This window comes from Peromyscus eremicus, chromosome 19, assembly GCF_949786415.1.
Source record: "Peromyscus eremicus chromosome 19, PerEre_H2_v1, whole genome shotgun sequence".
NCBI classification, from domain to species: Eukaryota; Metazoa; Chordata; class Mammalia; order Rodentia; family Cricetidae; genus Peromyscus; species Peromyscus eremicus.
This window is the reverse complement of record NC_081435.1, coordinates 35,240,674-35,260,460: the sequence shown is the minus strand read 5'-3', so window position 1 is coordinate 35,260,460 and position 19,787 is coordinate 35,240,674.

The following is a 19,787-nucleotide window of genomic DNA, read 5'->3' as shown; positions in this document are numbered from 1 at the left end:
ACACACATACACACACATACACACACACACACACACTCAGAATAATGAAAGGAAGAAAGAATGAATGAAAGAGAAAAGGAGGTGAGTGTAAGAAAGGAGGGAAGGAAGGAACAGTCAGGTAAACCAAAGGAAGGACAGATTTGGCTTCCCTGGAGAAAGACAGGAGTCTGCAGACTAGGGAGCTGAACTGGGTGTGGTCGTAGGTGCCTGTAATTGCAGCAATTGGAGGGAGAAGCGAGAACGCCAGGAATCCAAGACCATCCTCAGCTACATAGACAGCTTAACGCCAGCCAGATATCTAAGACCTGTCTCAAATATGTGTGTGTGAGCTCGTGCACGTGTGTGTGTGTGTATGTGTGTGTGAGTGTGTGTGTATGTTTGTGTGTGTATGTGTGTGTGAGTGTATGTGTGAGTGTGTATATGTGTGTATGTGTGTGTATATATATATGAGTATGTGTGTGGGGGTGTATGTGCGAGTGTGTATATGTGTGTGTATATGTGTATATGTGTGTGTATGTATGAGTGTGTGTATGTGTGTGAGTGTGTGTGTATGTGTGTGTGAGTGTGTATATGTTTGTGTGTATGTGTGTGTATGTGCATGTGTGTGTGAGTATATGTGTGAGTGTGTATATGTGTGTGAGTGTGTGTGTGTATGAGTGTGTGTATGGGTGTATGTTTGTGTGTATGTGTGTGTGTATGTGTGTGTGTGAATGTGTGTATGTGTGTGTGAGTGTATGTGTGTGCGTGTGTTATATAAAATAAATTATCCTTTAAGCTGTTTGTGTAGGGTATTTTGGCACAATAATGCAAACGTAACACACCATGCCCTTGGATTTCCAGAACTGTAAGCTAAACAGTCTTTTTTCCTTTATAAAGTTGCTCAGTCATGGACACATCATTATAGTCATGAGGAAATGTACTGATTCATGAGCCTATATCTCTTGTCACTGCTGTGTATCATTTTGTCTTCAGAGGGAAATTCAGCTTTGAACTGAAATGCATCCCCGGAATGGCAGGGCAGGGAGGCGGAAAGGATCTGGGTTTCTGATGGTATGGTGGGGGCTGACGAACCAACCCACCGGAAGCCTCTTGTGTCTTTGGAATTCCTGTGGTGACCTAGAACTTTCCTTAATGTTTTATAGCACTTTGAAACGGAGTTTTGATCACTTGCAGCCCAATGCATCCTAACTGGTGCAGTAGCAACTGCAGCGCTGTCGGGGACAGAGAAAAGAAGCCGAGCAACATAAACACTTACAAACAGGGAAGTGTTCAAATAAATCGACGGTGATATATCTGAGGCAGGCAAGCAAGGGAGGTAGTTGAGCCTGGAACCTATTTGATGTGAGTCATGCATGTGCTCCCCCTCCCCCTCTGCAAGAATGCACTCCGGCTGACTTGCTTCTTTACCTGCACATACTGTGAGCACACACCCCTCTCCAAACAGTGCAACTTGCAACTTCGGAACCCCTTCAACACCCACCTATACTGGGCTCCGCATACTCCTGTCTCTGAACAGTAGTTTAGATTTCTCTGCCCTTAGTAATAATCGGATTTAGGTAGCTTCTGTTCTTCTATTGTTCCAATGCACCCTGGCCGAAGAACAGCAGGGCCCATTTGGCCTGAACTCGCTTGGAGTGCATAGTCGTAAGGCAAATAGTGTTCTTCAAGTGAACTTTCAGGGAAAATGCTCGATTTACCATCCTATGCCTGTCCATAGTTGGGTGTATATGATTAAAATCAGATGCATTATGGGAAGGGATATGCACAGTAGAAAAAAGTGAATATATAATGTAATTTATCAGTCAAAATAGAGAAGGACCCAAACCATGCCCTTTAGTAATCATTCTTTCCTTCCTTTAGAGCCCATAAAAAGAGACCCAGGCTATGTGTAGCCTGAGACCCTCACTGGCTTTCACTCATGTGGCCTGCTGTCAATCTTGATAATCTGTACTACCCCTTCACTCTGAACATCATTGAAAATCTGTGTGAGACCTTTTTTTCAATCCTTTGAGTAAGACAGAAAGAACCTGGGAATCATCTGGCTGGGATCCCAGACACCCATAAACATATTCATACTGTAGAGTATTATGCAGACAATGGAATAAACGAAGTGAATCTCTGTGCATGGATTTTTCAAGACATTGATACGTATCACATTAAATATATATGTTGGATTTCAGCCATAGTTTCTGATTCTTAAGTCCTTCCCTCAACGCAGGTCACAGAAACTCCCATGCTCCCTTCCCCGCCAGTAGCTGACCACAAAGAAGCTCTCAGACCTCTCCTGGCTGATAAAGACCCTAAGGCCTTCCTCATTCTTAGAAGGGTTCTGCCCATACCTTAGAGAGAGGAATGATACACGGAGAGGCCGGGGGAAAATGCTCGGTGGGCCTTGCTTGGTTTCCACACCCAGTGTGTAACTATCATGCCCTGTGCTAGGAGATCTCCATAAAAACCCAGAAGAGAAGCTAACTTCCAGATAGCTGAACACGTGGAACTTCCTAGGAAGGACGTGCAAGCTCAGTGGCCCTCCCTCCACATGCCCTCTCTCCATCTGTATCCTCTGTACACCTGAACACCTGACCAGTGGATATGTGTAAGTGTTCCCTGAGCTCTGTGACCCACGTGAGCAAGTATTTCAGGAATCCCAGTTGGCGAGGGTGGGGTGGGTGGACAATCCAGGGCTTATAACTGGCATAGAAAGTGAACAGGAGGCTGCCTTGGGGAATGACCTTTGACTCATTGGACCTGGTGTTATCTCAAAGAAGCAAGTGTTAGAAGTGAATTGGATTCTACGACATCTACCTGGTATCTGTTACTGAAAAAAAAAAAATGTTTGCTTGCTTGCTTGGTGTGTGTGGGGAAACTATGTTTCTGGTGTCAGAGGCTGTGCTGTGGGAGTGGAGTAGGAGAAACTGAAAGTTGGGGTTGTTTTTTCCTTTATATCTTCAGAGTGAATAAAAAGAGACAACACACACTGATGCTCTAACACTTACCTGGAAGTATCAATACTCAACTGCAAAAACAGAACTGGAAAGACGCTCAGCTCCAGGAAAGAAAGTGGCAGCGTGGGGCAGGAAGAGAAGGAGTGTCCATTTCTGTTTTATTTTTTATCCATATTTATTGACTAATGTGTGAGGATTCTCCAAGTCATTTTCATTGAATCCGTGAGATCAAAGCTACTTTTACAATAACACTCCTTGAGTTTTAAACCTCTTTCATGAGTGTTAGTGGAATTTTCTCAAGGCTAAATGACATGGAGATCACAGGAAATCAAATGCAGAAGCAGCTGGGGACTTGACTTCTTCTCTGAGGCATGAGAGGGGTCTGAAGTTGTGAAACAATGCCTCCTCCTCACTGCCTACCTTTCTCATTTAGAAGACACAGTCATGCATTAAAAGATGTTATGTTAACATGCTTGAAGATAAATTAGAAAGTGCATTTTTTGAGTATAGTCTTAATTTCTAAATAGTGGATAATGATAGATAAAACCCACTTACAAATGAGCTGTTTAGGGTATTCAGTAATTTTCAGTAGGGAAGTTGTCATGAGCCAGAAGTTTGAGAAGTGTTCCAAAGTTATTTTCCTTCTTAAAAGAATGCTAGAAGATCTCAATGGGAACTCCTTTCTGGCCATTTTTATTAACATGTTCTGAACCATTTTATTTGAGATGGAATAATTGGTTTACTAGGTGAGCAAATACACCACTGTTAGATGGACCTTGGTGGAGTTTTTTGACAATTGAAGAGGAAGCAGTGAAGGTTTCCATGAAGACCAAGTAAAAGAGGAGAAAAACAAGCTCTCAGAATTCCATCCAAGTAGCCAAGTCTAGTCACCACTGAAATAGGAACAGATGGGGTGTTATTAAAACAAAGATGTTTCAGGCGAGCCTAACATGACCGTGAAGACAGTGTTGTGTTTGAAGCAAGCATTCCTGGAATCTAGATGTCCTCTCTTGCTTTCTGTTTTATCTTGGGGTGATCAAACCTCTCAGAGCGTCTGTCTTCACATCTGGGTTTGTATTGGAATTCAACATTCATCCATTATTCATCCTTTCTTTTATTCACCAAATATTTATTAAGCATTTCCTTTGTTCCTGATACATCATTACACACTGGGAATACAGAAGGCAATAACTCTGTGTCTGGCTGGAGGCATAAACAATTTTTGAGGAGATGAACATATGAAAATATGTTCATTGTTGAAGTTACTTTGACCAAAATAACTGTCCACATTCACAACCTTGCTCTTTCCCCAGATTACTATTTCTTCATAGCACTCATCATCACACACTATGCCATCCTATTTATCTGGGGAGAGGCAATGCTGTTATCTCACTTAACTATGTTTCAAAAGAACAGTAATTCCTTTTTTCACGGCACATGAACACTGAACGGCATTGGTTGAGTGAATGTATCTTTCTTTATTGTTGCTTTGCATAAATTCATAAGAAGAAAGAAAGACAAGACAAATTCATAAAAAGAAAGAAAGACAAGACAAATATATAAAAACACCTTCTGTGAGTCTAAGGGAAGAGCTGCTTAGTATGTCCCTGTGTTACTTCATGACCCAAGCAATACGACCTTCTCTACAGACACGCGGTTGTAGTGTGAGAAGCCTCTAAGCTATCATACAACAGTGTCAATAGGAGAATTGGGACTGGGGTTAGTGTACGCTGAGTCCTTCCTAAGTGAAACATTTGATGTGGCATCTCATCTACAAGCAACCTCACTAGGTAGACAACACTGTTAGCTACCACTTCACCAGTGAGGGCACTGGTGCTCAGAGGGGTCATGGGACTTGCTCAAAGGTGTGGAGCCAGTAGTCACGGCAACAAAAAAAAAGCGAACTGTTTGTCAACATTTCCAGCAGATTATCATGCATGTTGAGGCTTCAGATGCACTGTTCTACGTGACTGACTTTTCATGCCTGTCACCTGCTTTCCAGAACACCAGATTTTCCTCCATGAAAGTTGCATGGAGTACCTCTACAGATGGGGTTCTGGAGGACAGTGCATGTTGCTCCCCAAGTATCTGCTGCTCTTTCTTCTTCTAAGTACTTCCAACTGCTCCCTCTGTTCAACAACCTTCTCCACAAAGCCTTTGCGCTGTGGCTCGTTTGCCCCCCCCCCAGCCCCATGCTGCTCTCCCTGGCCCTTCTTGCTAAGCGCAGCCCTGGTGGTCCAGTGCCTGCAGTGATTTTCCAGCTCTCAGATCAGTTGTGTGACTCTCAACCTTCTACAAAGCCTGTGGGAAAGAAGGACGTTTTTTCTTATCGTAGTGATTTGGACTCCTGTTCAAGAACTCTGTTTATCCTTAAAACAGTATCAGTGCTTCCCATTTCATCTGTATCTTTCTACCCAAGGGGCTTAGGGTAGTATGGTCACTCCAGAGGGATGGGGTTCCTGGAGTGGAGCAATTGAAATAACCTCCAAAATGTAGTTACATCCTTATAGTTCTTGATTTAAAGAGAAATGTAGCCCACCAGTGTTTCTCAAGTTGTCAACTTTTCAAGGGAAATGCTTTCCTAATGTCCCAAGACGTTGTCCAGGTTCTTCAGTGAGAAACATACTATTTCATGAAACAACAAAAAAAATTTTTTCATCTACAAACCAAAATTTTCCAGTGTCAATTAGCACCACAAATACTATTTTAGTGACAAGTAAGATTATTTCCATGGTGTCTTTAGAATGAAAACTCAACATTGAAAATTACACAGCAAACTCCCAAGCCTCAAGAATGCAGCCAAGCCTGCTCCACCTAGTTTGAAAAAAACATATACCAGTCCGAAGTTTAACTCCACGTTAAAGCATCCTAAATTGCGTGAGGGGGCTTTGGCAGCCCCGAGAGTGCAGGACGACACCCGTTTTCTTCCTTGTTGATTTAAATTGAGGGAATTACAGCACAATGTTCTCAGTTTGGTCATGCAAGAGGCAGTTATTCTGCATTCCAGTTGTCTGCCCGGCGGAATGACTGATGTCACAAGTCCAGGCAGGGACCTCAGCTTTCTTTTGCACACGGTTTAAACCCCCGCTTGAATTCCTGTATTAGGCATCTTCGGGGAGAGGGGAGCTCATTTCCATTCTTCCCACCCAGAGGCCTTTATTCCATCCAGTTACCCACAGCTGAAAGGGCTCCAAGGCCTTGGAAGAGTTTTCATTTCTCCGAGGCTGTTGGCTGGCCAGAAATTAAAATCAGCCTTTTGTGATACCTAGTGCTTGCCATATGGTGTCTCAAAGGGATTGGGATCATTTTCAGCAAGAATTCAGGGGGATTGTGTTACAAGGTCAAATGGCTAAGACTTGGCACCAAGTCAAGAAACATCCTGCTTATGGCATAGCCTTCTTAAGCAGTATGTGGAAATTGAGGGAGTCCAAGAGACCCGGATTAACCCCTTAAGAGCTAACAGTGGATTACAGGAACTCCAACAAATGTCCTATAAGTGCCTTAGTAGGGCTGATCTAGAATACTGGACAGAAAGTTCAGAGAATTAATAATAACTCTATTTGGATCCTACAAAGACTACTGATTATTATCAACTTTACTGTAATTTCTGAGATGAAACGGTGTCTTTTATGATTTTTTTTTCTTTTTTTTTGATCTTACTGTGTAGCCCAGGCTGTCCTGGAACTTGTGGTCTTCCTGATTCAGCCTGTGCGGTCGCTGGGATTTGGGGCATGCACTGCCATGCCCAGCTTCATTGGCAAATATAAGTCCTTTGGTGATGGGACAGTATGTGATTTTTCCCCTTGCCATTCACTGTGTTTCTGTACTTTTCCAAGGAGCCACAATGAGGTAAGAGGGGATATATTTAGACTCAGACTGGAGGCTCCATTATCTAATCCATTCCTCCCGAGACCTTGGCAAGTTATTAATCTTGGTCTACTTCCACCTCTTTTTGTAAAGTGGGGGAAATGTTAACAGTCCTGCCTTCCGGGGGCTCTTTATGTCCCATGTCCCGCCAGTCTCTGTCTACCATAAAAAGAGCTCACGCATGTGCTGGCTCTGGCCTCCCTGCACTACTGTGGAAGTTCTGCTCCTTTCTAAATCCTGTTGCTTAGTGCATTCAGCTACTGCTGATGTAAATGTTACAGATCTGCCCTTTCAAGCCTCTTGCACAGATATGCAGATAGCTACATGTAGGCGAGCTGGGAGAGAGGAAGGAAATGGACCAGGTGGCAGCAAAACCCACGGCTCTGCAGGAGTGCCCCCTCCTACCCAGTCACTGCCATCTTGACACCTGCTCCTTTAGCTGCTTTGTCCTCAGGCAAGTGCCTTCCTGAGAGGCCACCAGACTTGCTATGGTTGTGGAGCTACGAACCTGGTGCCAGGCCCAACTTGATTTTATGCTAAGACACCCTACTACATTTTGGATGAGCCAAGTTTCAAATTCTTAAATATTCATTCTTCAGAAAACAAAACAAATTAAAATCACTTTCTTTGGGGGGGGGGGCTGGAAACACTATAATCTGAGTATGAGTCAGACTTTCCTTAAGGACCCAAGGCTAGCAGTGTGAACCTGACTGCTGGCAGTCTTTGCTCTTGCCGTTAAGCGATGTAGCATTGCGTGCACCCCTTATCTGCCATACTTGGTGCTCTGCTCACAGTTGCTTTGCTTGGGACTGGGGACATTGCTGAATCACTGAGCTGTAAGTATCCATTGTTTTGTTTTCTGTGATCATCCTGGTATCCCGAGGAATATATCAACAGTGACCTCTTTCACCGTCAACCTAAAGGTTTCACCTAAAAGTGTTCGAGACAGGGTAATAGAATAATTAGTGGTCATCTTGTAGGAGGGTGATAACATTGGCATGGTTGAACACTGTACTGAAAACCATCCTGTGCTGGGTTCATCTTCAAGTGATCCCTGTGTTGGAATTATGCTCTGGTTCTCACGAATGAAAAAGAAAAGATGAAAAAAATGTAACGAAGTTCTCTGTTCTAGAGATCTCTAGATTAGTGTGTTTAACAGAAACTGAAGTGGAAGGAGGAAAGGGCAATACAGTCCCTCCCTGCTACTCATGGGGACTTTCTAGGACCACCCCCCCCCCAAATTATATAAAGTGCTTTACTGTTTTTATATAACTACATACATCCTCCTGGAAACTCTAAAGCATCTCCATATTAGTTAAGTCAACTGCAGTGGTTCTACATAAATATTGAACCATAATGGTTAGGAAGTAATAACAGGAAGTCTATATGGTAATACAGCCAGAATTTTTAAAAAAAAATCAATCTAAAATGGTTGGATCTATGGATATGGGACAGAGAGACAGATGGCCAATAGCTTTAAGCACTAACTTTACCTTCCTCTGTGATAGACACTTACTAAATGTGTTTCTGAAGAGCCAGCCTGCCTCCATCTTAATCTTAAAAGCCATCTTATAGTGAAGATAAACTAGGTTCATTCCTGTTTGTGATTAAACCTGTTTCTCAAGGATTTGGCTATGCCCCACCTGTAACCTTAACTACAAATGGTTCTGTATTGACTGCTCCAGGTATGGCAATGGTGTCTTTGTTTCAAAAAGTTGTTCATAATCATCTTGTAACCCTAGCTTTGCTTCAAAAGGTTTTATGACCCCCTATGACTTACCTTGCCATGGCGACCTGTTGTGATTACGGTGTTTTGAACACTTGTTATATTCTACTCCTGTAATCCTGTCTATTTCCCCGGATTTAGAACCCATACCCTTGAGCTCTATAAAAGCCTTGTTTGCTTTACATTCCAATGCTGACCTCTGGAACTCCGCCTTAGGAGGAGGCAGCCCATGTATGCAAGTAAAAAGGCTTGCTTTAAATAATTGTTTGCTCTAAGTAATTAAATAAATTAAGTAAATTAAGTAATTAAGTAAAAGGCTTGCTTTAAGTAATAAGGCCACGATGATTTGGGTCGTGGTCTTTCTTCCATCTTTAGGATTAACTTTTGCTCCACAAGATAAGGATCGCCTCTGCAGACAGAAGTCAGATCTCAAAAATCAGCTCAGGAGCGTAGAGCTGACAGGAGCAAAGAGAGGCTTGATACTACAAAGGGAATTACTGAATTACTTGGATTATTTCATTCTCTGTCTAACCACAGAGAACGCGGGCATCATACAGGCAGCTGGGGACCTCTTCCTGATGATGTTATAATACTGTCCTCACCCTTGGTAATGAGGCAGAGGGAGAGTGGGGGGTGGATGGGGAAGCTCAATGTAATTCTAAACCATCTGGAAAGGCTTGGTTTCAAAAAAGTGCTGAGTGTTATGTTGCTAGAGTTTTCCTGCCTGGCCCACAGTCAGGACAAATCTCTCTCACCTGCCAGTCCCACAGCCTCTCAGACCCGACCAAGTAAACACAGAGACTTATATTGGTTACAAACTGTATGGCGTGGCAGGCTTCTTACTAACTGTTCTTACAGCTTAAATTAATCCATTTCCATTAATCTATACCTTGCCACATGGCTCATGGCTTACCAGCATCTTCACATGCTGTTTGTCATCGTGGTGGCTGGCAGTGTCTCTCTCCTCAGCCTTCCACTTCCCAGCTTTATTCTCCTCCTTGTCCTGCCTACACTTCCTGCCTAGCCAATGGCCAATCAGTGTTTTATTTATTGACTAATTAGCAACACATTTGCCATACAGAACATCCCACAGCAGTGTTATGTCCTAGCTTTAGCTAAGTAGAAAGTGTACTTGACTGACGGCTACCTTAGATTCTAAGGTCTGTGGCTTTGGGAACACTTTCAGCCATGTAACGAATCCAAAGAATGGAAAATCATGGTGGGAAAGGTTGCTTTAACCATTCCAGGCATGTCTGAGAACACAAGCTTTCATTGTAGCAAATGAACGTTTAGAACACAAAAATAATAGGATTATAGAGTGTGGGGGACAGCATCCTGCCCATCCATAATCACTAAAAGGTACCAATGTGTTTGATTTAACTCAGCCATTTTAGCATCTGTTTCTCCTTAGCTTTTGTTTTGTTCTGTTGGGACAGAGTCTCACTTAGCCCAAGCTGGTTGGTCTCAAACTCAACTCCTAGCCAAGAATAACCATGAGCCCGGATCCTGCCACATTCACCTCCCAAGTGCTGGGATCATAGGCCTGAGCCACAACACCTGTGTTTTCTTTTTCCTGTCTCTCTGTGCTGCATGAACTTTTTTTTTAGTTTAATTTTGTTTTTCTGTCATTCTTTATTGTTGTTTTCTGTTTCTTTTCTTCCTTTAAAAACTTTTTTTGGAAGTAGAACAAAGGGAGCTTTATTAAGAAAATATAAGAAGGAACTCCTGAGATTGGGAGGACCTCCAAGGAAGGACCACCCTATCTGACATTCTTTAGAGTATTTCTACATAGATTTATGGGGTGTGTGTGTGTGTGTGTGTGTGTGTGTGTGTGTGTGTGTGTGTCTTAGTTACTTTTATATTGCCGTGACAAAACCCCATGACTAAGGCAACTTAGAAAAGAAAGTCTCTGATTTTAGGCTCCCAGTTCCAGATGACCATCACGGTAGGGAACACGGCATCAGGCAGGCAGACACGGAGCTGCCAGTCACTGAGAGCTTACATCTGATCCTGAAGCATGAGGCAGAGAGGACACTAAGTGGGAATTTTGTGGACTTTTTGAATCCTCCAATCCCACACCCCAGGGACTTACCTCCTCCAACAAGGCTACACCTCCTGACTTTTCCCAAACAGTTCCACCAACTAGGAACCAAGCCTCGGAATATATGAGCCTATGAGGGCCATTCTCATTCAAACCACCACCGTGTATGTGTGTGTGTGTGTGTGTGTGTGTGTGTGTGTGCGCGCGCGCGCGCTCACGAGCTCATCCATGTGGGGGCATGTAGAGGCCAGAGATTGACATGTGGTGTCTTCCTCTGTCCCTCTCCACCTTTTTTTTTGAGATATGGTCTCTCACTAAACCGGGAACTCACTGTTTCCACTAGACTGGTGGTTCAGCCAGGCCCCAGGATCGTCTTGTTTGTGCCCCTCCAGCACGAGGGTTACAGACATGTGCTACAGCTCTCAGCTTTAGGTGGGTGGTCATGCTTGTGCAGTGAGCATGTCACTCACTTAACCTTCTCCCCAGGTTCTCTACAGAGATTTTTTTTGACAACTAGTCTAGCTAGTTATGTCTACGTAAGGTGTCATAGGTCACTGGTAGCATGTTGCCGGTTCAAGATACACAGATATGTTAGTCCCTTGTCCCTCTCCTGTTCAGTTGTGTTAAACACCCCTTCTGGATGCATTGAGAGTTGTCTCAGACAATGCTGACATATTTCTTTCAACTATCAAGGACAATTTAGTGGCCTCAAGAGTAGTAACAGTTTGTTGTGTTTTCCCACAGTTTTGTTTTCTCTGTTGACCTTCCTTCCTTTTTGAGGTTCTGAAAGAATTTTTTCTCTTGTTTTCTTCAAGTGTCAAACCCATTTAAAGCGATTTCCACCACCCCGTAGTACGGGGAATTGAACCAGAGGCCTCACAAATGTTAGGCAAAGCCATTTTTCTAAGGGAGGATCTATTGGCGACAAATTCAGGCATTTTTGCTGAGTAGAGGAGTCTGAGCAGACAGTTCTAGCCCTTGAAAGACACGGCTGTCTCTTTCTGGTTTCCATGGTTTCAGGTGGGAAATTGGATGCCAGTTAGAGAATCGGTGACAATTAGAGGCTCCGTGCTCTCTGGCTGTTTTAAGTCCCCCCACCCCTCGTTCGTTTTCTCCTTGTCTGACTCTTGAGAGTGTGATTGTGCTATCACAGTGAGAATCTATGTGCTTATACCAAGTAGAGTTTATGTACCTTCTCCACTCTGTTTCTACTTCTTGCCAAACATGGGCCCCTTTCTTTTGATGATTGCTTTGAAGCATCCCCAGTCTTTCTCCTCTCTTCTTTTGGGGACTCTAGTGGCCTAAACGCTCTATCTTTTGTCGTGGGTCTGTTGGTGACTTATCTCTTCTGAATTGATCAAGTGTGGGTTCCTCATAAAAAAGGAATTGGCCTGTTTCTATAGCACATGCGTTCCGTCTTCTCTCTCTCTCTCTCTCTCTCTCTCTCTCTCTCTCTCTCTCTCTCTCTCTCCTCTCTCTCTCTCCTCCCTAGTCTGTTTATCCGTCCTGAGATGAAGCAACAGGAAGGCCCTCACTAGACCCAGACCCCTGGATCTTAACGCCCCCTTTCCAGCCACCAGAACCCAAAACCAGTGACTTTCTGTTTTCTGTAGATTACCCAGCCCCTGTTAGGGCAGTATAGCACAGGCAGGGACCACATCTGGTTATTTCTCATCCAACTCCAGATTTCTTCTGGGTTAAGTGCCTTTGTTTTGTTTTGTTTATGTTCTGGACATCTTTAAATCTTGTTTTCAGCAGACCTCCTGCGAAGCCTCTCCCACAAGCGAGAGCACTGCTCTTTGGCTGCCAGCTGGGTTAAAGGTGTAGGCTCCAGCCCAGCTTCTGCTGAACCCCTGGAGAGAGAGGCAAGAGTGCTATGGGGGTGGCACTGGGCTCCCCCACTCAGCCTAGGCTGGCAGATAAAGTTTTCCACATGGTGTATTGCTACAGCTAGGTTGTTATCCAAAAGTTCCTGTCTCAAGTCTGGAGAGACAGCCCAGCAATTAAAAGCATCGGCTGCTCTTTCCGAGGACTAGAGTTCAATTCTCGGCACCCACATGGCAGCTCACACTCTTGGGTAACTCCAATCCAGTGAGCACTGTCTACACACGGTGCACAGACATACATGCTGGCAAAACACCCGTGCACAGAAAATTTCAAAAGTGAAGAAGAAAAAAAAAACCCTCTGTACTCACTGTAGCGGCATTAACCCTCTGCCAACCTCATGGAGAGTAGCAAGCAGAGGGAGAGAATGTTTTAAGAATGGAGACACTACCAAGGGAGAAAGCACACGGGACAGAGAAAAGGTTTAGTGCTGCACAGGCCGTGGAGAGGAGTACGGTTTCATCTCGCATTGATTTGTGGGTCGTTTGCACAGAGCAGAACTTGGGTTGCAAGTCAGCCTTAGTTCAAGGTGGTAGGGGGTGGGGGGGGTTCCCAGCCTTCTTCTCTGCCAGCTTTTTGTGTTTTTCTTTTTTAGTATGCTAACTTGGTAGCCCTTGTGTAAGGGCTCCTGGCCCTCACAACTCTGCCTCTCGCTTCAACAACAAAGTCAAGCTGTTATTCGTGACTCGGGCTATTAATTTAGAAACAAGTTTGTGTTAATTGGCCTATATTAATTGGAACTCTCGTTGAAGCTGCGTTTGTGCCAGATCACTCTGAGCCAAATTAATTTCTTCTCCAAGTCAAACTCAGGTTGAATGCCCAGAGCCTAACTTCCTGAGCAAGCACAGGCTATTTTCCCAGCTGGTGAGATTGTTTCAGAAAAGTTAGCTTTGGGTTTAGAAGTGAAGCTGCTTCCTCTAATCTCAAAGCTCATTTGGTGTCTGTGACCCACTTGCCAGTTTACCTGTGGGGTGTGGCTGCCAAGCAAATCTCAGGGACACCTGTTCCTTGTAAGGGATCGTACATCTTGTTCTCCATGGTGTGGCTTCAGGCGGGGGACGTGTTCCTGTAAGGGACCTTCGGCGGGCGTGGTGAGAGTCGCCTCATGTGATATGGACATGGACCGCCATGACAAGCTAGTGTGCTTCTTCTAAAGGGTGTGACTGTTCGCATCAAGGGGTCTTAATCAGGTTTATTTTTCTCCACCAATTAAAAAATTAAAAGGCAGGAAGAACATCTCAGAAACAGTAGGCAGCAGTAGGTAACAAGCTTTATTAAGGTGAGGAAGCTCACAGAGAGAGACAGAGAGAGACAGAGAGACAGAGAGAGACAGAGACAGAGGCAGAGAGAGAGTCCCAGAGTCCCTGCACAGCAGAGAAGGGTCTCAGAAATGAACGTCTCTGGAGGTCTAAGGACTAAGTGTCTTGGTGGCCCAGGATGGGTCCCCTCCCCTTAATTTTGAGCTGGTCACCTTAAAGAAAGACTAAGAATTGCCGGGCGGTGGTGGCGCACGCCTTTAATCCCAGCACTCGGGAGGCAGAGCCAGGCAGATCTCTGTGAGTTCGAGGCTAGCCTGGGCTACCAAGTGAGTTCCAGGAAAGGTGCAAAGCTACACAGAGAAACCCTGTCTCAAAAAACCAAAAAAAAAAAAAAAAGAAAGACTAAGAATTGATAAGCCCACAGCTTCAGGCAAATGTGTTCAGGACCAGCCTGGACCTGTCTGGCAGCTGGAAGGGAAGCCCTGCTGCTGAGAGACAAAGCCTGCCAGGCCTTTCTCTGTCTCAGACCAGGACAGTAAGGGAGATGCTGGGAGTCTTTCATCTGTATTATTACCTGTCTGCCTGTCAGGGGTTAGTTAAGCCCGTAGGCCCTCTACTGCCTATTCTCTATTACTTTTGGCATATAAAAATGTAGAACAAATGATACGTTTCAGGGAAACCTAGGGGTTTTGTTTGGTTGGTTGGTTTGGTTTTTTTTTTTTTTTTTTTTTTTTTAGTTCCCCATGCCCGCCAGACAGGGTCTCATATATTTCAGGCTGGTCTTAAGCTTGGTATCAAGTTAAGGGTAACCTTGAACTTCTGATCCTTCTGCCTCTATTTCTTTCTTTTTTTTTTTTAATGATTCCTTTTTAATTTTTTATGTTCATTAATTGGTGTTTTGCTTGTATGCGTGAGGGAGTCAGATCCTCTGGAACTGGAGTTTCAGACAGTTGTGAGCTGCCATGTGGGTGCTGGGAATTGAACCCGGGTCCTCCGGAAGAGCAGCCAGTGCTCTTAACCGCTGAGCCATCTCTCCAGCCCCCCTGCCTCTATTTCTTAGGTGCCAGGATTGCAGACATGAGCCACCACACCTAGTTTGTGTGTTTCTGGGAATAGAACCCCAAGCTTCAGGCGGGCTTGCCAAGCACTGGACCAGCTCTGCTGTACCCCGGTCTGAGGTACATATCTATTTAAAAGTTTCGTTTGATGCGTGGGGCCATGTGTAAATCCATACAACTGCCACCACAATGAAGACACAGAATATCTCTCTTGTTCCCCAAAGTTTTGTGGTTGGTGGTGTTTTAATGACCAGCGGTGTTTTTCTGCCAAGGGAAGCGTGGGAGGGCTTGCTGAAAGGGGTAAACTCTTCCCTAACAAAGTCAGGTGTTCAGGGTGATGAGGTTTGTCCCCTATCGTCTCTGATGGACTTGAATTGACGGGACAACAACTTCCTTGGCATGTTTCTGCCTGATCCCCTCCTAAGCCGCCAATCCCAATCATGTTGATGCCTTTTTTGGCGGGGGAGGCGAGTCTAGCTGGTCTCTCTGCAGCCCCTGACAGGACCTGGCAGTGAGATTTCCAAGAAGACAACTGTACAAGGGTTCTTTGTTTCTGACCTGAGAAGGAGGGTTTGTAGGGACACTAATCCCTGTTTATCTTTGCTTTCCATCAAAGGCAGAGAAGGAAGGTCACTCCTGGCTCTGGAAGGTAGCAGTGTGCTCCAGGGCAGCTGCACAGAGGAAACTCAATACAGGAGACCAATTTCAGTCAAGATAGAGGCTGTCAGCCCATGGAGCCTTCAGTCCCTTGTCTGAGTCACCGGAGGACATCCACCAGCAGTAATGTGGGTCAGACGTTGGGCCTATGACGAAAGTATTCCTTGGTGAACTTGTAGGGACACCATAACAAGGCAGGAAACGAAAGCCTACAAGGCAATCGGAGCCCTGGCGTCAGAGCCCTGGAGTCAGAATGCACATGACACACCCCTGCAGACTTTCAGACAATTTAGAGTGAATTCCAAGGGTTCAGTTTACGGACAGAGAGAAATATTGTTTGCTTTTTATCAGGACTTGCCACTCTCAACTCTTTAGAATTGGAATAATTTAATTATTTCTCTCATAGTTGTCATGCGTGCTTATAGAAATTCCAGAAAATTCAGAAACAAAAGACCATTGTTAAAGTCACATGATCTTTCACCATGGGGAAATAGCCACTGTGAACTTTCTGTTACTGACTTGTTAGTTTTTGTGATAAGAGTCTTGCCCTGTAGCCCAGGCTGGCCTCAAACTCAGGATCCTCCCCCCTCAATCCTCCTGAGTGAGGAGATTACAGGGACACTATATGCACCGCCACACCCACCAAGTACCAGCTGCTGGGCAACAGCTTCCTTCCCAATACCCAGGTAAAATAACATACATACACACATACACTTGTGTGCCTACATACACAGAGAGAGAGAGAGAGAGAGAGAGAGAGAGAGAGAGAGAGAGAGAGCGCCTTTAGCATATGGGGCATTGTGGACACATAAAATCCAAATTACAATTCTTTGTGTGCATATAATTTTTAAAAATGATTATACAAAGCACCGAATAGTATATTTTAAAAAGAATTTATATGACTATATAACTTTTTTTTTCTCCCTTGGGAGGGACTTGCTATTGCATCGATTACTTTTCTACTGCCATGATAAAATACCATGACCAAGACAACTTTTATATAGAAGGAAGGGTTTATTTGGGCTTGTGGTTCCAGAGGGATGAACCCATGATGGTGGAGTAAAGGCATCAAGGTAGGAACAAGGTTCACATCTACAACTGCAAGCAGAAACAGAGAGACGGGACCGGGAATAGTGAGAAGCTTCAACACCTAAGCTTCCCCTTCAAAATGCCACCAACTAGGGACCAAGTCATGCAAATAAATAAATAAATAAATAAATAAATAAATAAATAAATAAATAAATAATAGTAAATGTAACAAACAAACCAATTGGCTGCATGAACACAGATTACTTCTGGATTCTCTGTTCTGTTCCACTGGTCTGTGCATCTGTTTTGTGCCTGGGCCAGGCTGTTTGCCTTATTATAGCTTTGCAGGTATGCTTTCAAGTAGAGTGTTGTGAGGCCTCCAGCCTTAAGTTTTGTGATTGTTTATTTGTTTTGCAGTAGCTCCTCAGAATTACAGGCAGTTATGAGCCACCCAATGTGGGTTTTGGGAACTGAACTCTGCAAGAACAGCAAATGCTCTTAACCCCTGAGCCGTCTCTCCACCACTGGTTTGCTAGGTTTTTAAAGCATGATTGTTAAACTTTTCTAACACGTGGGAGGCACAGAGGTCCTTGTGCTTACAGATAAGCACCAGGGGACTGTTAGACACAAGGGGCTGTCTCTTCAAAGGGAGAGATGTATAACCTGTTTTCTGCCCAGGAGGCTGGGAGTGAATGTGGCTAATAGCCTGGTGACCTCTGCGGTATCTGGACCTCGCCCAGACCCCTATTGTGACCTCTTCAATCTATAGAACCTATCTTTATGGAAGGTATCACATGTAGTCTATCTAGGGTGCCCATCTTTATGGCAGATGTCACACATACTTTAGAGTTTCAATGGAGTCGTACCTTAAGCTTTATTTTGCACACGGGATTGAGTTAGTTATCACCAGGAAAATTTTCCACCAAATTGTGCTGTGCTTAAATATGCCTAAAGTAGACTACTCGGGATCATCCTTTGTGTTTCAATGGTATCATTTGAAAAATCTCCTTTGATGTCTCTAGTTTTATTTGATCTTGGTTATTCTAAATATTTATCTAAATATTCTAAGTATTTATCAATTTTGTTTACCCTTTTAGAAAGCAACTGTGTTTCATTGATCTTTTATTTTTTCCTATTCACATTTAACTCTATTTCACCTCTGTTATTTATTATTTATTTCCTTCTACTTACTTGAGATTGGGTTTAGTCTTGCTTTTTTCCCATTAGTCTTTCTTGTAGGGCTGATCAGTGTGATAAATCATTTCAGTTTCTGATTATTAGAGAAAGAATTTATTTTTCCACCATTTTAAAGGGAAATTTTTCAGACTATAGTATTCTTGACAGAAAGGGTTCCCCCACCCCTCTCTGTTCTTAAGGTACATTGTTGGGTTGTTTGAGATCTGTGTTTTATGTTTATATATTTATTCCCATACACTCACTTTCAGAACTACTTCTGCTGTCCTGTTACATATCTGGGTACTGTGTTTTCATTTTCCATAAATATTTGATTTCTTCTTTTAAATCATCCATTTGTCATTTAGGACCATGTGATTCAATTTCCATGTATTGGCACATTTTCCAGCCCTCTTACTGACTTGTACTTTTATTCTATTGTGGTTTGAGAGTTAAGCTTCTTAAATTTATTTCAGCCTTTTCTGTGATTTATCCTGGTTCTGTACTGATCAGAAAAAAATGTGTATTCTGATACTGTGCTGGTTGAGTTTTGTCAACTTGTCACAAACCTAGACATACCTTGGAAAAAGAAATCTCCAACCTTCCCCCATAAGGTTGCCCATGGGCATGCCTGTAGAGCATCTTTTTGATTGCTAATTGATGTAGGATGGCTCAGCCCACTGTGGGTAGTGCCAGCCCTGGGCAGGTAGGCTTGGCTTGTATAAGAAAGGTAGTTGAACATGAGGCAGTAGGAAGCCAGTGAGCAGCATTCCTCTATGGGCTTTGCTTCAGTTCCTGCCTCCAGGTTCTGAAGTACCTACCTACCTCCCTGAGCACCTTGACTTCCCTTGATGATAGAGTGTAAACCACAGGCCAGATAAACCCTTTCCTCCCCCAAGCTGCTTCTGTTCACAGTGTTTTTCTCAGCAATGGAGGACAGACAAGAGCAAAAACTATCAAATGAAACATTCCTTAAATGCCTGTTACGGTCCTTCGCTCTATATTGACCCAGATTTTGTGTATGTGTGTGTACTGAAAAAAAAAATGAGTGTTAAAGCTTCTAACATTACTGCATGAGCCTATCTTTCCCTTTAGATGGAATATTTGCTTTATATAATTGGGTGATCCTGTGTGGGGTACACCTATATTTACGATTGTTATATCTTCTTACTGACAACCCTTACATTGGTATGTAATTTTATCTCATTTTATTGTTTTTTTATTTAAAATCTTATACACACACACATATGCTCTTGATTTCCATTTGTGTGATACACATTTTTCATCACTTCACTCTAAGTCAAATATATCTTGACTAGTAAAGTGAGTTTCTTGTAGGCAACATAAAGTTGTGTCTTTTGTTTTTAAGTATATACACATCTATGTCTTTTGATTGGTGAATTTAATCTTTCATTCACTTTTAAGGTTATTATCAATAGGTATGAACTTCCTTCTGTTATTTCATTAATTCTTTTTTTGCTTATTTTGTGTGTTTATTATTCCTTTCCATTTCTCATTGTGGGGAAGTAGGGGAGGGCGGGGAGATATTTGATTGTTTTCTATTATGCTAAGGATTCTTTGCTTTTGCTTTGATGTTCTAATGAATTCTCTCTCTCTCTCTCTCTCTCTCTCTCTCTCTCTCTTTGGGGGTAAATTCAGGGACTTCTTGGGGTTTGTGTGTGAGAAAGATGTTCTACCACTGAGGCTTTCATTTCCAATAAAGGAATTCCCTCAATATTTCTTGAGGCTGTGCTAGTGGGTAATGAACCCCTTTAGTTTCTGATTATGAGAAATATTTTATTTTTCTATTGTTTTAAAATTTCATTTATTATTATTTTGTGTGTGGTGGGTGTGTATAGGCATGTGTGCCTCAGCGCTCATAGAGACTAAAAAAAAAACTGTGTGGAGTCAGTTCTCTCTTTCCACGTTACAGGGTTCCCAAGGATCAGACTCGGGTGGCCAGGTTCACACAGCAAGTGTCTTTAACTGCTGAGCATCTCACTAGTTCCCACTTTCCCCTCACTTTGAGGGATGATTTTGCAAGGTGTAGTATTTTTTGATGGATGAAATCGTTTCTCTCTTTCAGCACCTTTAATATATCATCTCATTCTCTTGTGATTTGTAGAGACTTTGCTGAGCACTTTACTG